Source organism: Tupaia chinensis, unplaced genomic scaffold (assembly GCF_000334495.1).
Source record: "Tupaia chinensis unplaced genomic scaffold, TupChi_1.0 Scaffold000362_1, whole genome shotgun sequence".
In the NCBI taxonomy this organism is placed as follows: domain Eukaryota; kingdom Metazoa; phylum Chordata; class Mammalia; order Scandentia; family Tupaiidae; genus Tupaia; species Tupaia belangeri.
In genome coordinates, this window is record NW_006159859.1 from 8,609,072 (window position 1) to 8,619,839 (window position 10,768).

General features: G+C 41.7%; 1 pseudogene; it reads right to left on the reverse strand.

Moving 5' to 3' along the window:
* Positions 1–657: 657 nt before the first annotated feature.
* On the reverse strand, positions 658–1,487 carry LOC102501134 (40S ribosomal protein S3a pseudogene; annotated as a pseudogene).
* Positions 1,488–10,768: the final 9,281 nt, after the last annotated feature.

Below are 10,768 nucleotides of genomic sequence, written 5' to 3' on the forward strand. Positions count from 1 at the left end.
GATAACATCTGTGTATCAGTAATATTGTGATAATGGTTATATTGTGAAAATGTCCCCTTTTTTGGGAAACACTTGCTGAAGTATTAGAAATCAAACAACAGAGTATTTACAACTTACCTTCAAATGATTTGAGGAAAAAGCATAAGTGTGAAATGAGGGCATGTGAGTGTTCATTGTACTGTTCTTCCACTCCTCTGTTGGTTTGTAATTTTTCAAAATAAAAGTAAAAAATAAAATTAATCACATTCTTTAGCCATTTCTTCAAATGGTAGTCCTGATCCCTTACAAACTTTTAGCGCACCATCTTGAGAATCAATTAAATTGCCTCTTTGGAATACAAAATGAATACTTGCTGGTTTCCTTATGTTTTGATTATGGAGCATTATCTAAAACTGCACATGGAATTTCGCTATAAGAGCATAGTGACTTCAATGTGGGATAGATAATGGTCTTTATTTTTTGTATCTAGTATCAACATCTTACTTAAAATACACATTGAGATTATATTTTTTCCCTTTTCAGCTATTTAATAAAACTCATACACAGGTCAAAAAACTTCATTATCAAATCAGAGTATCTGATTCACCAAGCTTTTAGGTTATTTTAAAAGAAGTTCAGATGGAAACTGTCACAAATAGGACTTTCTGTTTGTCACTATTAAACATCTGAACTTGAAACAGATTCTTGGACTGGGGGTTCATAGTCATCAGCACGTTCCACTTTGGCACCCGTCTCATCCCCAGTAGCTGTCCAGAGCTACTACCTTCACCATGAAGCTCCATAGTTTTCCCAAATCAAACTTGGGCTTCTTCAGCATTTTTACTTTCCTGACGAAGATATCATGGAGAGGGCAGATGGACTGGCAAGCCTTTTCTATGTTTTTTCCTAATGCTGTCTGGAATCAGTTTATCGACCTCTTCTTTGCAGTCATTTGTCTGCACCTCCTGGGTCATGATTTCCGTCATCTTCTTCTGGATTTGAAGGACCTGCTGATGCTGGGCATAAAAGGTCTTCTGTATCGGATTGTTGCATTTTTTAGTAAACCCAACACAGAAGAGACGAAGCAAATAACCATTGGTATTCTTGACGTGGACATGAGCTTCAGTCACGGTCTGCCATTTTTTGACCATGGAACACATTTTGTCATGAGTGAGCTCCACGCCATGGAAGTTAGTCAGGCAGTTTTTGTCCTGAACATCCTCAGTAATTAGCTTTTATTTCCTAAATGCAGCTTCCTCATCCTGCAGATCTACAAGGCTCACTTCAAACACACGGCCCTTAAGGCCATCAGATGCAATTTTGGTTCCTTGAGTCCTGGTAACTAGTGTCTTCCCAATATTTCTTATGTTGAACATAGCAGGTGCTTTCACATCATACCAATCTTTTTTAGAAAATGGATCAACCACTTTCTTCTTGGCTCCCTTTTTGCCGCCTTTCGTAAGGTGCTTATTCTTGCCAACCGCCATGGTGCTACTCAGAGAGCCAAAAGTGAGATTATATCCTAATTGACTCCCAGATCTTTTGCCTAGTTTTTAACTGATGCACATAGATAAATCTAACTTGGATTAATTTTTCATGTTTTTACCAGCACTGAAATTAATGTGAAGTTTTTGTCATATGGGTATCAGTTTATCCCATAATCATTAGAATTCCCAAAATAGCTCAGCAACAAGGGATATCTTCAAGTATGTCATGCCTATATCTGCTTTCTATTGCTTATAAATTGTTAAACCTATTCATCTCTGCCTTTGCTTTTGGAGGTCCCTACTAATCACAATTTTCTTCCCAGAGACTTATTTTATATCTCTAAGACTACTCCTTTCACCTTTTAAATTGTCTCTCCCCCCATCGTTTTTCTCCATTGAAACATTGATAGTAAATTTCATGAAAGGCTTTCTGCATGGTAAATTATGTCTTGTTTCTGCATTTCTTCATTCATATGTGTCCTCCCCAAAACTAAATATATGAGCAAGATGTGATATCCTTAAACAAACTGTGCTATCTTTCTCCCATAGATAACATTTGCTTAAGCATTCTAAAATTCCATTTAGTCCACTAAAGGTTAGAATACCGACTCTTTGTACAGCCATTATCTAATTTCCTTTTAAGTTTCCTCTCATTTCTTTATCGTCAGTTGTGTGAACACAAAATCCTTATTTTTTTAACCACCTCACTGTGTCCTTCGCTACAGCTGAACCATGACAGAATAAAAGATACTTATGAAGGTACAGCATCTTTGCAATACTTCTCTATTCCTGCCTCCCACACAAGTTCACACAGGTGCTAAAGCTTACCTCACTTTCGTCTATACGGTCTCCTTAAAAGCAGAGTGAAGAGTGCTCCAGTCCATATAGAACAGCATACTGTTAGCAGCTCACACACAGCCTGGTGTGCATCCCACGGCCCTGTCTGCCTTCCTTACTCCTCAGCCTCCCGGTCATCTACCACTTATTCCATCCTGTCCCTGCCAAGTGACCCGTAATTCTGGTGTATTCTGTGGTCAAGGTCTTTTGAGGTCTACTTTTTGTTTAATTTTGTGCAATAATGGATCCTCAGATTCTCCAGAAAGAACCACCTACCGGACCAACAAAGTGCTCTTCTGATCATTGGTAATAGCTGCAGCCTATTTTAAGCTAAAAGACCCCTTCTAAATAAGGAGGTATAAATGGAAATAAAGAAACCTGCTTTGCCAATTTAGAAACTGAAGATAGCTTATCTCCCAAGGTAAAGTAGCAAAAATCCGGACAACTACGTGCAAGCAGGTGCACCGTTACCACTTCATCCTCGGCTGCACTTTCACTCCTTGCCAGAGTCCAGTGCACTCACGTACATGACAAATGACATGAAGCTGGTGTATTATTCACCGAGGCAGTGAGGAACAATAGAAGCCAAGGATTCATTATAAGCCATTCCCCCAAAGCCCAAGAGCCGAGGATAGATGGAATCTGATCTGCACATGCCCCAAATCTACACATGCCCCTCTTGCATCACAGCTGTGGGACCCCAGAAGTAGCCCATCCTAGGTCTGATTCCCTGGAGACACATTTAGTCATTGGGCTAACATTTTGAAGGACATTCTGTTTCTAGGAGGACCAGGAACAGAGCCCAGGCTGTTCTGGCCAGTTCCTCCATATCTCAGGATGCTACACAACTAACAAATTCTATAGTTATTCTTGAGAACTAATATTCTAAGAGCCTAGATATAGTTTAGAAAGATGTTTCTTTCTCTAAGACCATTTTGAAAATGATTATAGAAACTATCATTGATGGAGGTCAGAAACATTAAGAACACCTAAAATTAGACACAAGACATGGTTCTACCCTGATTTCTTTGGAATTGTCAATTTTTGCTTGAAGACCTCTACTTTGAAAGGGGTGGGGGATTATGACAATAATAACAATTGAGTGACCCTCTTCCAGTCCAAGGTTAGACCTCAATGTGTGTACTAAGTCTGCCCTCTCCTTTCTAAGACTTTGCACTGCCAGTTATCTTGTTTCTCCATTGTGTCGCCAGCCTCTCCCCGTCTATAGCTTCCTCATCAAAATACATTTTGCAAACATTTTATTTTATTTATAAGTTGCTATGAGGTTACAGTCAAAACATTGGTCTAATCAATATAAAAACATAAAAAATGTGACAAGATCTTTTAGTAATAAAAGTTTTCATGTGGGGACCAGCAGATGGCATAATGGTTATGTCACTGGACTCCCATGTAGTTAACCGCAGTTTGAGTCCTGGACCTGGTGGCTTAAAACTCACACTGGGTGGGGAACCAGCAGTTAACGTAATGGCTATGTCGCTGGACTCCCACGTAGTCGACCGCGGTTCGTATCCCGGACCCGGTGGCTTAAAACTCACACCGGGCGCGTGTGCGTGCGTGCCCAAGATCCCAAGAGGAGAATGGAGGAGAAGGGATTGCGGCGTGACCATCCCCCCTGGGGGGTGATTTCTCGCTTTCTGTCTCTATGTCTCTCTCTGTCTGTCTGGCAAGCGCACGCGCCCTACAGTGAAAATCTCTCCCCAAAAAAAAAAAAAAAAAAAAAAAAAAAGAATGGAGGAGAAGGGATTGTGTTGTGGCCACCCCCCACAGGGGTGATTTCTCACTCTCTGTCTCTTTGTCTTTCTGGTGAGCACATGTGCCCTATAGTAAAAATCCATAAAAAATAAATAAACAAGATAAAAGCTTTCATGTGAACTGAATTATCCTGTTATAAGGTATAAGTTTTTATTGCCTAGAACGAATCTGAGCCTATAGGATATTTTCTTGCCAACATGTAGCTACATACAAATATGACTTTAAGAAAATGTGATATTGGGACCAGTAGATGGTGAAATGGTTATGTATCTGGACTCCCATGTAGTCGACCACAGTTCAAGTCCCAGACCCAGTGGCTTGAAATATGCTAGCCGTGCGTGTGTGTGTGTGTGCCCAAAATCCCAAGAAAAAAATGAAGGAGAAAGAATTGCGGTGTGGTCATCACCACTGAGGGGGTGATTTCTCACTTTCTGTCTCTCTGTCTCTCTCTGTCTCTCTGGCGAGTACATATGCCCTATATCAAAAATCTCACTAATAAAAAAGAGAAAGAAAAAAAAAGAAAGCATGATATTGTAAACTTGGATTTGTTTTGCATACATAATTAAATAGTAATCTGTAACATCATAAACTTGTTAAAAAATTTATAAAGTCAGAATAAAAGCTATCTACTGTAATAATTACAAATAAAATATATGTTAGTAAAGAAATTTAAAATAGGTAAAATCTCAAGTAATTATAGTTTTAAATTAACCTATTACCTATGGTTAATCTGTAATCTATAGTCAGTGGTAACTCTCATTTAAACTACCACTTTCCAGTTTCTCCACTTTCCTATGGCTGCTACTCTTATCATTCTGGCTGATTCTGACGTGGAACAGTCCAGACCAGGAATCATACACAGATCATTTCCCCATGATGGCAAACCAACCCTGCTAACCCTCACCACTAACCCCCTGCCCTGGACCACAGGCCAATAGTCCATGAAAACACCTAATGCTCACTTTTCTCTTTTGCTGCCATCGCCAAAGTGGCAGCGGCCAAAATGAACTTCAATCCTTTGGTGACTTCTGACCACAGCTAGAACCATAAGAGGTATTTCAATGTGCCTTTCCACAGCCGCAGGAAGATTATGTCTTCCCTTCTTTCCCAAGAGCTGAGGCGGAAGTACAATGTTTGATCTATGCCCATCTGAAAGGATAATGAAGTTCAGGTTGTGCGAGAACACGATAAAGGTCAGCAAATTGGCAAAGTAGTCCAAGTTTACAGGAAAAGATGTCACCTACACTGAGTGGGTACAGCAGGAAAAGGCTCAGGGCACAACTGTCCAAGTAGGCATTCACCCCAGCAAGGTGGTCAGCACCACACTAAAACTGGACAAAGACAGCAAAAAGATCCTTGCACAGAAAGCCAAGTCTCAACCAAGTAGGAAAGGAAAAGGGCAAATATAAGGGAGAAACAACTGAGAAGATGTAGGAGTAAAATAATCTTACACACAGTTCTTATTAAAAACTGCCAAGATCGAGACCAGCAGTTGGCGTAATGGCTATGTCGCCAGACTCCATGTAGTGGACCGCAGTTTGAGTACTGTATGATGGCTTAAACTCACGCCGGGCGTGTGTGCGTGCATGCCCAAGAACCTGAGAGGAGAATGGAGGAGAAGGGATTGCGGCGTGGCCATCCCCCCTGGGGGGTGATTTCCGGCTTTCTGGCTTTCTCTCTCTCTTTCTAACAAGCGCATGTGCCCTATAGCAAAAACCTCTCAAAAAAAAAAAAAAAAAAAAACTGCTAAAATGTAAAAAAAAACAAAAATCTAATGCTCTGTAGTAAGAAGACTGTCTCCTGGGATCAAGTATATTTTAAAACTATTACAACAGATTGCCCAGAAGAGACTAAAATGTCCACATTAGATAAGACAGAGAGCGCTTTTTATTCATTCTTGAATCTGTAAGATCTAGAACTGGGCCTTGCATATATCGGCACATGGGTGGGTGACTGTACAGTATATAGCCTCTTTAGGCTGAACTTAAATTCCAACCAAGAACTGACAGCTAGTTGGCCTCTCCTTCCCACTACTCATTTTCGGATCTGCGCAGCAGCCAGGCCCTCAGAGGTCATTTGGCGCTTCATTCACACCTCCCTTGCGCAGGCCCTGGAGGCTGCAGGTGGCTGCAGCCTTCGCTGGGGGCGGCGCCTGGATGCGGGTGTTCCTGGCGGGGGCCGCCTTGCTGTCCGGGAAGGAAAGGGAAGAGTTGTATTTCGCACTAGGTGGCGAAAGAGCGCAGCTCTGGGCGGCGAGTTCCTGAGGCGCTCGACGGCTCGCTTGGGCTCGAGAGACCCCCCGTGTGTGGTTGGGTAGGACGGAGAGGCGGTGTAACCCAGACGTGGAAGGGACACCCCAGACTGGCAAGGCAGGGCGGGGACTGGCAAGCCAGGGCGGGTGGCGGCCGACATTGCGCCCACCTGCCCCGGGGCCCCAGGAGCCAGGAGCTGCCTCACCGCTGGCCTGCGGAGCTGCAGGACTCAGGCGGGATGGCAAGTGGGCTAAAGAGGGACCGCCATCTCTGACCCCGACGCCTTCGGCCCTCGGATTTTGCGCATCAGAAGTCTGGCAGCCTTTCTCTGCAGCCCTCGGTTTCCTGGCGGCGGCGCGAGCAGTGCCCAAACCAAGCCGCGCGGCGAGTGCGAGGGTGAGACGTCGCCCGTTACCTGTCGCCCGGCTCTGCAGGGAGTCTCGAGTGGGCATGTTTCAGGTGGGCAGGGCCAGCATCCCCAAAGCTGCTCCCCGGAACCTGGAGGACCTGGATTCTGTGCAGCGCGTCCTGTTACACAGGTCAGTGCAGCGACGGGGGTTAAGGGACTGGGGACTGGGAGAGGTCCGAGAAAGACCATCCTCCGATCCCCGGGGAGTGTGGCCAGCCGAGCGGCGACTTTCCTTTCAGGGGTCTTGCAGGGAGCGTCTGCTTTGGGATTCTCCTTAGCTCGGCGCTCACCGCGGGAGAAGCATGGGGGCCTGCACCCCACCCTTTCCAGGATCGGATGCTCACATCCACCCGCTGAGACAGACCTCGCGCAGGTCCGGGCGACCTGCCTCCTCCAGGAAACACTACTTTATATAAACACGCGAAGAACAATTCAGCAAAGCTATCCTCCACTTATAAACTTCCTCCAGGAAAAGTAACTGAGAATTTTGTTGGACTTCGGTTATGGCCGGAATTGGAAGGGAGCTATTTCGTACCAAACTAACTGAACCCCACCCCCCCACCCCCATCCCGCTACCCATGCGCGCGCGTGCACGCGCGCGTCGCACCACAAGTACACAAAAGAAATTTAAGAGTTCCTCTGTGAAGGCTGAGAACCCCAACTTTCCATAAACTGTTAGTGCATTACTTAGCTGCAGGTACCTTTGTTCAACTTTGTCCTTAAGCATATTTAGCAAAAGAGGCGAACAGACATTAAATTCCACAGTAACGATGATAAATTCATAGAAGAGAGAGAAATAAGAATCTGCTTGGAAAGCAAATTCTCTTTGCGTCTTAAGAGAGGATGGATGAATTGCCAACTAGTTAAGTTAACGCTGTTTTTACTTTAGGAAGGTCTGGCCTTCATAAGGGGTGACATGAGAGAAAAAAGTTTTTAGAAATATATCAGAAGTATCTCTTTAATACATTTGTGGTGAGAAATAGTAAGTGGCACTTAGTAAATATCTGTCAGGAGGAGGTTTCTGTGAGTTCTCTCATCTGTAAACGTTTCAAGTGACCCTTTTAAGTCTCTTGTACAAAACCATATGAGCTGTAGAAATCTTGTTCCATTGGAACTGTGAGTGAAAAAGACATCGTGCAAAGGAGAAACCGGGTTTCTTCATTTCTTCTGAAACCTGCAATTTTCTATAGCTGGTTTCCTCCCCATTCCATCCCCCTCAAGAGAACCCCTGCCATATAAAATAAAATATTATCAAATGAGCGGTGAAAAGGGTACTCTGCTAAATTCCCAAAGATAATTCCTCTGCTTTTGATAAAATTACACTCCAGGAATAATCCCAAGAAGCATTAACTGGAAGCTCAGTCACAGCGGGACTCTGGTAAAGCTGGGAAGGGTGTTTGTTTTTAATGTGCAAGACCCTGCTGCAACAGAACTTCTTAGGTGGTTTTCATGTTTTAAATGTCAAGTGCCAAACAATTTCAAAGTGATTAACACTACAGGGTTTCGTATTCAAAGCACAAACCCGTCTGAATGAACCAGGGAAAAAGAACACGTTTAAACTGTACTCATCAAGACTGAGATGGCTAGTGATTTCGGAAGTCAGTAGTGGAGTTTTCTGGAGTAAACCTGCTCAGTATTAGAATGAAAAGCTACTTTTTCTGAATTACAAATAACTGCTCCCATATGCTATATATTCCATATATGCAATGGAATCTGAAACTATGAATGTGTTTGGCAGTATCATGGCTAACAGTGCTTTCCTTTTAACATTATAAGAAAATCTTACTTTTGCAATTCCACACTTTTATTAGTGGCTATGTATTATTTAATGTTCTCAAACATACATTTGAAAAAATTGAACATCTGTAGAACTTTCTCTTTCATTTAATGAAGCTGTATTTTCACACTAGGTCGCTGTGTCTTCTACTTGTACAAGGGGACTTCAAAAGGCTTGTGGAAAAAAATGGAATCAATGAATAAGTTTATTTGGTGCACGAAATTTGGAAGTTCATGTACATCTTCATAGTAGACATTTTCCATTAACTTTTTTGAAGATACCCCCCAAATATATAAGGATTTGTTTAATAGGAATTAAAGCCAGTAACCTTCAAATCATATGCATCTATTTATCATGCTTATGGACTAGACCAATGTATGCTCTATTTTTTATATATTAATTTATGAAAGTTTCATGTTTTTCCTTTAAAACATCCCTTGTGGAACCAGGAGGTGGTGTGGTTAGGGCATTGGACTTCCACATGGCCGATCATGCTTCGAGTCCTGAACCTGGCTTGCTCACTTGCTCTCTCTGTCTCTCTCTGGTCAAATGAAAAATAAATGAATAAATAAATAAATACAATTAAATCTTTAAAAAAAATTCCTTGTAAATTATCCACAAAATTTTGGCAATTGAATTAAAGAAACTTGCAGTCTTGAGCCTTAGAAAATTCATAGGTGAGTGAAAACGCCAGCTATTCTATTTTATTTTTACATTTTATTTTAAAGGCTGTCTTCTGAGTGTTTAGTTTTTAAAAATTATTTGTGTATTTTCCATTGCAAATATGGTTTTCAAAATGTAAAGCATTAAATTGCCATGTTTTTGAAAAAGATATTTAAGCCAAACCAAAATTGAAGTGAAGCTGCAGACTTCTCTCTGCATGAGGTGTCAACTTCAAAACATCAATGCTAAAATAACAAGAGCTCAGCAAAAAATACTCAGCTATTCTACTCTTTTGGAAAAGTCATACATAGGTTGTCTGAGTCAGAGAAAAGCTTCAGTATTGCATTTTTTCCTCAGTTACTTTTTCTTAAGTGAACATATTTTTGTGTCTTCTTGATTATAAAAAGAAATAATCATATTAGTGCAATTAGTATTTCTGCAAAGATGTTTTACAACACTTGTACACAAGGTTACTGCAATTTAATCATTCATTGGAGCCCTATTTCTGTTGTATACTAATGGTGTGGTGTGGCAAAACTTCTTGTCTAAGTTTTCCTGCTCTGTAATACAAAGGGAGTAATACCCACCTCGGAATGGTGGTGTGAATTTCTAATGATATAGAAGTGTTCTGCATGACTAAATTTCTGTCTAGTATAAGGGATTATGTTAACTGTCCTTAAAATTTGAAACAAAACACATAAGGATAGCTATTCTTAAAGTCTCTGATTCAGCTAAGTGACTTTGCCCAAAACCTAATGGCTAATGAATGGTGTTGGTCCTGGACAGAGTGCTAGGGTTGTTTGTTGTTGTTGTTGTTGTTGTGTTTTTTGTTTGTTTGTTTGTTTTTACACCTAAGCCAGCAGAGAGAACTAGCTAAAGGCGAGTCCCTGAAAATGTTTGAGGACCCAAATTTCAAACACATCTCAACAATGAAAATGTGCATTTTTCAAAACATCTCAAATATCCAGAACTTCAGGGATAAGCGTGTACCCATTTAGTAATATTCCTGTAATTAAACGCATGTGGGCCAGCTCCGTGGCCTCGTGGTTGAGGCAGCAGGATCCCACAAGGCCAACCCTGAAGTTCAGATCCTGGACTCAGCAGCTTGAGAAACATGCCAAGTGTGTGCACCCAAAATCCCAAAAGGGGAGACATAGGAGGAAAAGGGATTGTGGCTTGACCATGCCCTATGGGGGGTGTTTTCTCCTTTTCCTCCTCTCTGTCTCTCTGGCAAGCTTATTGCCCTCTAGTGATCAAAGAAAAAAAAGAGTAAGAAATATCTTTTTAAACTCTAAAAATAGAAGGTAAAATAAGTGGTAATAAAATCTAAAGCTTTTGAAAATATAAAGCACACACTGCTCTATTGCTTAAGGTGTAAGGCATTAGATTTCAAGGATTCCCTCATTTCATTTTTAGCAATCCAGAATAGTAGACAAGGATTATTACAGATGTCTTCAGATGAGGAAACTGACTTTGTCCCTGTGTACTTGTTGTTAGTGCCAGAATCAGGACAAAAACTCAGATCCTGTGACTGGGGAATGCACAGCACTTATGGATGATTAGGCACGTTCACTGTTGTTTTCAAATTATG